This window comes from Bos javanicus, chromosome 2, assembly GCF_032452875.1.
Source record: "Bos javanicus breed banteng chromosome 2, ARS-OSU_banteng_1.0, whole genome shotgun sequence".
Lineage (NCBI taxonomy): Eukaryota > Metazoa > Chordata > Mammalia > Artiodactyla > Bovidae > Bos > Bos javanicus.
In genome coordinates, this window is record NC_083869.1 from 19,675,354 (window position 1) to 19,684,467 (window position 9,114).

The window sequence follows — 9,114 nt, forward strand, 5'->3', positions numbered from 1 at the left end:
TCTTCAAATTCTTGGCAGTAGTAACAGAGAATTTAGCCAGCAAGGACTCCTAAGTTACAAACATAAAGAGTTGCAAAGAACACTAAGAATTATTCCTTATTTTCCACTGCCATTATTAAAAATTATTTATAATATTTTCTAACTGGAATCTGACATTCCCTTATAATAAAGCAAATCTCATGTTACAGAGTCTCCTTCAAGGTCATGTTCGTTTGACTCAGAAAATTCCATGATGAGTAGAAAATGAATGTTACAAGTATGTAACAAAAAAATGTACAAAAATACAGCCTCCCTATTTCAACATAAATACCAAGGTCTTAGCCAAACCAGCAGCTGATATTTTTAATTCATGTGCTCCAATACAACACAACAAAATCTTTTCGACAAAATACTCTTGTACAATGTACTCTCTTTCCTGTCATCTTCCTATAAAAGCAGTGCTTTGATGTTGGAAGAAAATTTAGAAATCAATAAGTCTATTCATGTAATCATTCATTCATTTAACAAATATTTATGAAGAGTCTCCCATATCAAGTGAAATAAAATACACTAGGGATAAACCAAAATAGCAAAGTCTCTAGCCCTTGAAGAGCTTAAGTATAAGCTTAAGTCTAAGCTAAGAATCTTAAGTCTAAGATTCTTCCTTTAGAAGAATCTCTAGGTCTTCCAAGTTTAGACCAGTTCTTTTTTATTATGCCCAAATATCAAATATTTATGAAAAGAACTTAATAGTTTATGTTTATAAATTGGCAGTGATCTATTATTACTTCAGTGTTTTTCACATCCTAATTTTTTGGTTTAGGGTTATCATTTCATCTTCACAAGTAACTTTAAATATATACATTATGCCAGTTAACTTCACAACAACCTTCATTTCACAGATGAGAAAAATGGATTCAGTAAGATAAATCAGCTTTCCCAGAATCACACAGCAAGTTAAGTAAATGAACCCAGATCTATCTGTGCTTATATTGCCTCTGTCACAGTACCCAGGAGAATTTTTTAAATTCTAGAGAAAGCATTACAAGTCCTAATGCTTTCAGAGCATATGACTGTTAAAACTCAACATTCATAAAACCAAGATATTGCATACAGTCCCATCACTTCATGGCAAATAGATGGAGAAACAATGGAAACAGTGACAGGCTATTTTCTTGGACTTCAAAATCACTGGGGATGTTGACTGCAGCCATGAAATTAAAAGACACTTGCTCCTTGGAAGAAAAGCTATGATGAACCTAGACAGATTTAAAACAACAGAGATATCACTTTGCCTACAAATGTCCATATAGTCAAAGCTATGGTTTTTCCAGTCATGTATGGATGTGAAAATTGGACCATAAAGAAGGCTGAGCACTGAAAAATTGATGCTTTCAAGCTCGGGTTTTGAAGAAGACTCTTGAGAGTCACTTGGGCAGCAAGAACATCCAACCAGTCAATCCTAAAGGAAATCAACCCTGAATAGTCATCAGAAGGACTGATACTGAAGCTGAAGCCCCAATACTTTGGCCCCCTGATGCAAAGAGTTGACTAATTAGAAAAGATCCTAATGCTGGGAAAGATTGAGGGCAGGAGGAGAAGGGTGTAACAGAGGATGAGATGGTTGAATGGTATCACCAACTCAATGGACATGAGTTTGAGCAAAGTCCAGGAGATAATAAAGGACAGGGAATCCTGGTGTGCTGCTATCCATGGGGTGGCAAAGAGTAAGCAACTGAACAACTAGAAATATATATATTAAATACACACACACACACATATACATATACCCACAATGGAATACTACTCAGCCACAAAAAATGAAAATTTTGTCATTTGCAGCAACATGGATGGACCTGGATGGTATCATGCTAAGTGAAATAAGTCAGAGAAAGACAAATACTATATGCTATCACCAATATGTATAATCTGAGAAATACAACAAACTAGTGAATATAACAAAAAAGGAAGCAGACTCACAGATATAGAGAACAAACTACAAGTTATCATCAGGGACAGGGAATGGGAGGGGCTAAATAGGGGTAAGGGATTAGGTACAAACTGTTATGTAGGAAATAAGCTTCAAGGTATATTGTACAACACTATGGATATAGTCAATATTTTATAACGGTAATAGCTATATTTATGGACTGGTGCCTCAAAGGGCAAAGAATCTGCCTGCAATGCAGGAGACCCAGGTTTAATCCCTGGGTCAGGAAGATCCTCTGGAGAAGGGAATGGCAACCCACTCCAGTATTCTTACCTGGAGAATTCCATGGACAGAGGAGCCTGGCGGGCTACAGTCCATGGGGTTGCGAACAGTTGGACACAACTGAATAACTAACAAACACTTTCACTTATAGACTATAACCTTTAAAAGTTGAGAATCACTATATTGTATACCTGTAACATATAATATTGTATATCTACTATATTTCAATTTTTTTTTAAAAAGTACACAAAGTTATTTAATTTTTAAATTCTCTGATGCTTTATATATAATTTCTTGAGAAAAAGTACTGTATAATGGTAAACACAATGTACTTCTGAGCGTCTGAGGACCATAAAATTACCCTGCATCATTGTTAGTTTTAGTTGTTATAATACTCAGCATTAAAATGATCAATGTTTAAATAAAGTTAGTCCTTTCCTATTATATTCCTTTACCTTGTTTTTGTTTGCTTGTTTGTTTGGCTGCACTGGGTCTTTGTTGTGATATTCAGGCTTAGTTGTCCCACAACATGTGGAATCTTAGTTCCCCCACCAGGGACTGAACTCACATGCCCTGCATTGGAAGGATTCTTAACCACTGGACCACTAGGCATGTCTTCATATCCTTTTACCTTTTAATCCTTGAACTTTCCTATAACTTTATCTTTCATTTATTTGAATTGCTCTTCTCTCCATCTTTTGAATGCCCATATGAAATCTACTATATCTTTAACGATCTTATAATATTTTTATATTATATTATTATCACTATGAACAAAGCTCATGGAGGTGATAGAATTCCAGTTGAGCTATTCCAAATCCTGAAAGATGATGCTCTGAAAGTGCTGCACTCAACATGCCAGCAAATTTGGAAAACTCAGCAGTGGCCACAGGACTGGAAAAGGTCAGTTTTCATTCCAATCCCAAAGAAAGGCAATGCCAAAGAATGCTCAAACTACCGCACAATTGCACTGATCTCACACACTAGTAAAGAAATGCTTAAAATTCTCCAAGCCAGGCTTCAGCAATATGTGAACCATGAACTTCCTGATGTTCAAGCTGGTTTTAGAAAAGGAAGAGGAACCAGAGATCAAATTGCCAACATCGCTGGATCATGGAAAAAGCAAGAGAGTTCCAGAAAAACATCTATTTCTGCTTTATTGACTATGCCAAAGCCTTGGACTGTGTGGATCACAATAAACTGTGGAAAATTCTGAAAGAGATGGGAATACCAGACCACCTGATCTGCCTCTTGAGAAATTTGTATGCAGGTCAGGAAGCAACAGTTAGAACTGGACATGGAACAACAGACTGGTTCCAAATAGGAAAAGGAGTACGTCAAGGCTGTATATTATCACCCTGTTTATTTAACTTCTATGCAGAGTACATCATAAGAAACTCTGGACTGGAAGAAACACAAGCTGGAATCAAGATTGCCGGGAGAAATATCAATAACCTCAGATATGCAGATGACACCACCCTTATGGCAGAAAGTGAAGAGGAACTAAAAAGCCTCTTGATGAAGGTGAAAGTGGAGAGTGAAAAAGTTGGCTTAAAGCTCAACATTCAGAAAACGAAGATCATGTCATCCGGTCCCATCACTTCATGGGAAATAGACGGGGAAACAGTGGAAACAGTATCAGAATCACTGCAGATGGTGACTGCAGCCATGAAATTAAAAGACGCTTACTCCTTGGAAGGAAAGTTATGACTAACCTAGATAGCATATTCAAAAGCAGAGACATTACTTTGCCAACAAAGGTCCGTCTAGTCAAGGCTATGGTTTTTCCTGTGGTCATGTATGGATGTGAGAGTTGGACTGTGAAGAAGGCTGAGTGCCAAAGAATTGATACTTTTGAACTGTGGTGTTGGAGAAGACTCTTGAGAGTCCCTTGGACTGCAAGGAGATCCAACCAGTCCATTCTAAAGGAGATCAGCCCTGGGATTTCTTTGGAAGGAATGATGCTAAAGCTGAAACTCCAGTACTTTGGCCACCTCATGCGAAGAGTTAACTCATTGGAAAAGACTCTGATGCTGGGAGGGATTGGGGGCAGGAGGAGAAGGGGACGACAGAGGATGAGATGGCTGGATGGCATCACTGACTCGATGGACGTGAGTCTGAGTGCACTCCGGGAGTTGGTGATGGACAGGGAGGCCTGGCGTGCTGCGATTCATGGGGTTGCAAAGAGTCGGACACGACTGAGCAACTGAACTGATCTGATCTGATCTGATTATTACATTTATTAAGAGGTATCTGACTTTTCTTCTGTTAGCCATGTTGATGTCAATCTCTTCCTCATACCTACTCTCGTCAAATTAAGCTTTCTAAGAGATAACAGATTCACACTATAGTAAGTGATTAATGCATAACTCACTCAGAACAGGGTATAGACTGTTGAAATCATAATGGTGATCTGTTGGAAAAATGATACTTTTGATAAAGCCCAGTGATCAAATCTGACATTGATTGGCAGTTTGCTTTGAAGATCTTGGGCCATGAAATCTGAATTGTATTCCTTAGAGTAATATTCTTCAAATTCACCTATGAGCCACTAACAATCAAATACAGGTTTCTAGGGACCCTTATAATTTCTTTTTTATGTATTTATAGATTTAGATCAATAGTAGAGGGTTGATAAACAACAATCAAGAAAGAAAAACAAATACAGGGAAAATATTAAATTGAATTTCAATGTGAAAATTATGGCAAGGCTTTAATATATCCCAATAGCATAAAATATGGTTCACCCTTCAAAGTTAAATGAGGTGCATGGCAAAAATTATAGGATAGCTCAGAGTTCCTATATTGTTTAATTATTTACAAAGAATTGGTTGGTGTCTTGGAACTAGCTTGGCTTAGTGAAAAAACAAAGGTTTTGGAATGAATTAAACCTAGGATTTCAGGGAATCCCCTGATAGGCCAGTGGTTAGGACTCCGTGCTTCCACTGCAGGAGACAGGGCTTCGATCCCTGATTGGGAAGCTAAGGTCCCTCATGCCTTGTGGAGTGGCCAAAAAAACCAAACCAAAACAAACAAAAAAACTCCTAGGATTTCACCTGAACTCTGGTGCGGAATCTTAGCCAAGTTACTGAACTGTGTGTCTTGGCCAAGTTACTATACTAGATTGTGCTCAGATTTATCCCCTGTAAAATGGTTGTTGTAAAGATTAGAGATAAAACATGTGAGGTGTCTGGAAGCAGAGCCTCATACATAGTATGTGCTCAGTCAAGTCTCACATGGCGCACCTTGAACAGTACAGCCATTGATTTTTTTTATTAAATTGAATAGACTATTAGGAGATTAAATGTTGGTATTATATGACCTTCTTCCTGGAGTGGACAATTGAAATTGAAAGGACCTATTTTTTGCTGCTGACTGTACAGTAATTACTTCCCCAAGATACTAGAATGGGCACACTTTAACAAGAAATGTCTCTGTAATGTTCCTTTATGGAGAATTCTATAGTGTGCAGAAAAAACTTCCTCTATTTTATAAATCAGTATTTTCACAAAAAATCTATTTATTTGGTGTTTAGGACCCCATTTAAAAAAACAATAAAATTGCAGTGCCTTTTCAGAAGAGTAGTTAATAGATGATTTTAACCAATTTGATTAAAATTGTACCTGGTAACAACTAGGGTTTCAAAAGGAGAGGAAAAAAAGAGATAGATAATACTTGTTGCTTCTCAGTATGGTGCAGGAACCACAAGTGGGTCCATCAATGCATGGTGAGTGGAAGAAATTCAGAGGCACCAGCTGAAAGTAAAATCTCAGTGTTCTGTAGTTTTTTTTTAATAACCCAAATTTGCACTAAGGTGCATATTTTATATTTTCTGGATTTTATATGTCATGTAAATCAACAGTCAAGATATTTCTTTACCATAGCTCTTTGATTTACCTAACAGTAAAGTTTCTAATAATGAAGTATATTGTAGGGATACATCCCTTCCTTTCAGTCAACATATAAAAAACATTATATTACACATTAAAATTGCTGTGCCATGAAAAGATAGTCATCATCTTTAGTCATTGGGAGATGTGAATTCAATGAAGAGTATATACATATGCACATATTTATTAATAATTACATGTGTCACATATACATGTGTGTATATATAAATATACTATATATTAAATATTAATTATAATATATATTAATAATATCAAGTAATCTTGGAAGGGATATGAAGGAATTGAAATTCTTATTAGGTTGTCAGTGGAAATGTAAAATGGTATAAACACTTAGGAAAAGGTCTAGCGTTTCTTATAAAAGTTAATCATGCTCCTACCATATGACCCAGCTATTCTACTCCTAAGTATCTACCCAAAAGAAATGAAATATATATCTATACAAAGACTTACACATGCATGTTTCACAAGTTTAAAAATGCAAACAACCCAATATATTATCAACATGTGAGTGGATAAACAAACAGAAGTATACCCTCACAATGAATATTACTCTACAATAAAAAGGAACTAGCTATGGATACATGCAATAACATATATGAACCTCAATTATGCAGAGCAAAGTAAGCTAGATTTAAAAAGAGTACATATTGGACAAGCTCACTGATAATATTCTAGAACATGCAAACTAATTAATAGATGCAGAAAGTAGATGACTGGTTGCCTAGAGATGGGATGGGGGAACAGAGAGAAGCAGGAATTAAAGGAGACATGAGCAAATTTGGGGGGATAATACTTACATTCATTATTTTAATTGTGTTGATGGCTTCATATATATATATATATATATATATATATATATCAAAACTTATCAAGTTGTATACTTGAAATTTATGCCACTTACTACATGTTGATTATACCTCAATAAAACTGTCTTACAGAAAAATCATTGTGTTGATTTTTCTTTTTTTTTGCATTTCATTATTTATTTAATGTTTAAGCTCTTGCACTAGATTTTTACAAGCTGGTGAACACTGACAAATTATTTCTTCACAGTACTATAACCACATGTTCCTGGACAATATAAATAAATAGTTGAGCTAACGTTAATACACATCACCATTTCATCAATTACATAATAAAACAAATTGTCAAGTATCCAAATATTAAGTTACACAGCTCAAAAGGTATATAAAATATTAAATGTCTATTTAATTCATTAGCAGAAACCCACTTTTTTTTTTTGCAAGAGAAGCTGGGAATCACACTTCAAACAAAACCAAGTTGGTAAACAACTTCAGGTAAGTATGGAAAAAATTACAAGAATTTCAGAAATTTTGACTAAGAATTGTTTTAGTTACAATAACAAAGTATTTGTACCTTTTAAGAAATACTTACTAAATTAAAGTGCATATTCTACATGTTCTGCACAAGACAAAGGCAATGTTTTACTAAAAATACTTAATAGCCCCCTCCCATTCTGTTTTCAGGCCCTCCCTGGAAGCTGCACCCCAAAGTGCAAACATTAAAATGAACTGTAAGGCTTTTGTCTAGAGACATTAAAGACATGTGCTTCTGTACAATGTAGATTTTCAAAATGGAGGCCTTCTACAACACAAAATGAGATTTATAGGAAGATATTAAATAATCACTGTAAGACTTGGTTAATTAAAAAGGGAGCAAATCTGATGTATCCTGGTATGAGTGTGGGAGATGGAAATATATTGTGAGCAAACCTCATAGGCCCTACTTTCTGTGTTTGAAATGATGCAAGGAATAAACCACGTAAGGTCCAGAGTGCTCATAGTTCCTGGGATTTGTTCTATATGATACTAAAAATATACAAGTATTGTGCTGGGTATTTTGGCACCTAGTCTTTCTAAATTTCTTACATATTGATAAGATTCTGGCATGGAAACAGATTTAAAGATGTGACTCAATACTGCATGATTTCAGGAAGGGTCAACTGGTACAAATTATAAGCACATTTTAAATGCTGAACAGCATGAGTTCTTTACTAGTATCCAAATAGGTTGATCATAACCTGAACAGAGTCTGCAATTCTGCCAGGCTTGTGGCCTGGTGAAACTGCTCTTCAACACTCCTCTGGAGCTTCAGTAGACTTATTCACCAAGCCAACAGGCTATCTACTATGTACAACAAATTCCATCCTGTCTCAGGTTCCACTTCTAAGCAATGGCATCACACACCCTGGTTTTATTGACTGCAACAGTTGTTTCTATGCCCAATGGAGTCTTTGAAGCGCAGCTGCATTTTAGGATGATACTTCTCCAAATTCAAAAGTTGCTTGCCGTTAAAAGCTCCTCGCCACTTTCTTATGAACTGTACTCATCTTCATGTTTCATTCCACCTTCAGTTAGTGCTAGGGTGACTGGAGCTCTGCCAAGGCCCACAACACAATGAACAGCAATACCACAACCACGGTCTTCACGAAACTTAATTTTCACAAGACGTGACCAATCATCAACAGTCTGGTTAGATGGTGGTGCGCCATCATCAAAAGGCCAACTGAGAACACGGATGCCTTCTTTCTCCACAAGGAGTAGTGTCACAAGTTGCTTCACATACTCTTACTATAGTGGAACTTCTTAAGTTCCGCTATAAATTTGTTTAAGGTCGCATTAGTTGGGTTGTGTGTAATAAGAAATCTCATGTGTATGTAACTTCTACAGGAGCTGGGGGTTAATTTAGTTAACTCAATAGGGATGTGAAACAACTTAAAAAATTGAATACAGAAATGATGCGAAGAAACTGAGTCACCTTCAATATACGCCACTTGAAATTCTCAGTGCTTTTGAGTATGAAATTGGGAGTAATGAATGAATGAACCTCTTAACAAGAAGCAGCAGTTCTTCAATCCAGTAATACTGAGGCAATAGAAAGGAAGAGTACTGAGGTGTACCCCATCCAGGTCAAAACTCTTGTAAAAAATGCTCTGTGGATTTCAACTCAACACCTCTGTGTCCAGGTTAACCAGTCTTCTGGGGGCTTTGT

General features: G+C 36.3%; 1 pseudogene; it reads right to left on the minus strand.

Annotated features, from left to right (window-relative positions):
- Positions 1-5,783: 5,783 nt before the first annotated feature.
- On the minus strand, positions 5,784-8,829 carry LOC133258142 (protein tyrosine phosphatase type IVA 1-like; annotated as a pseudogene).
- Between the last annotated feature and the right edge of the window lie 285 nt (positions 8,830-9,114).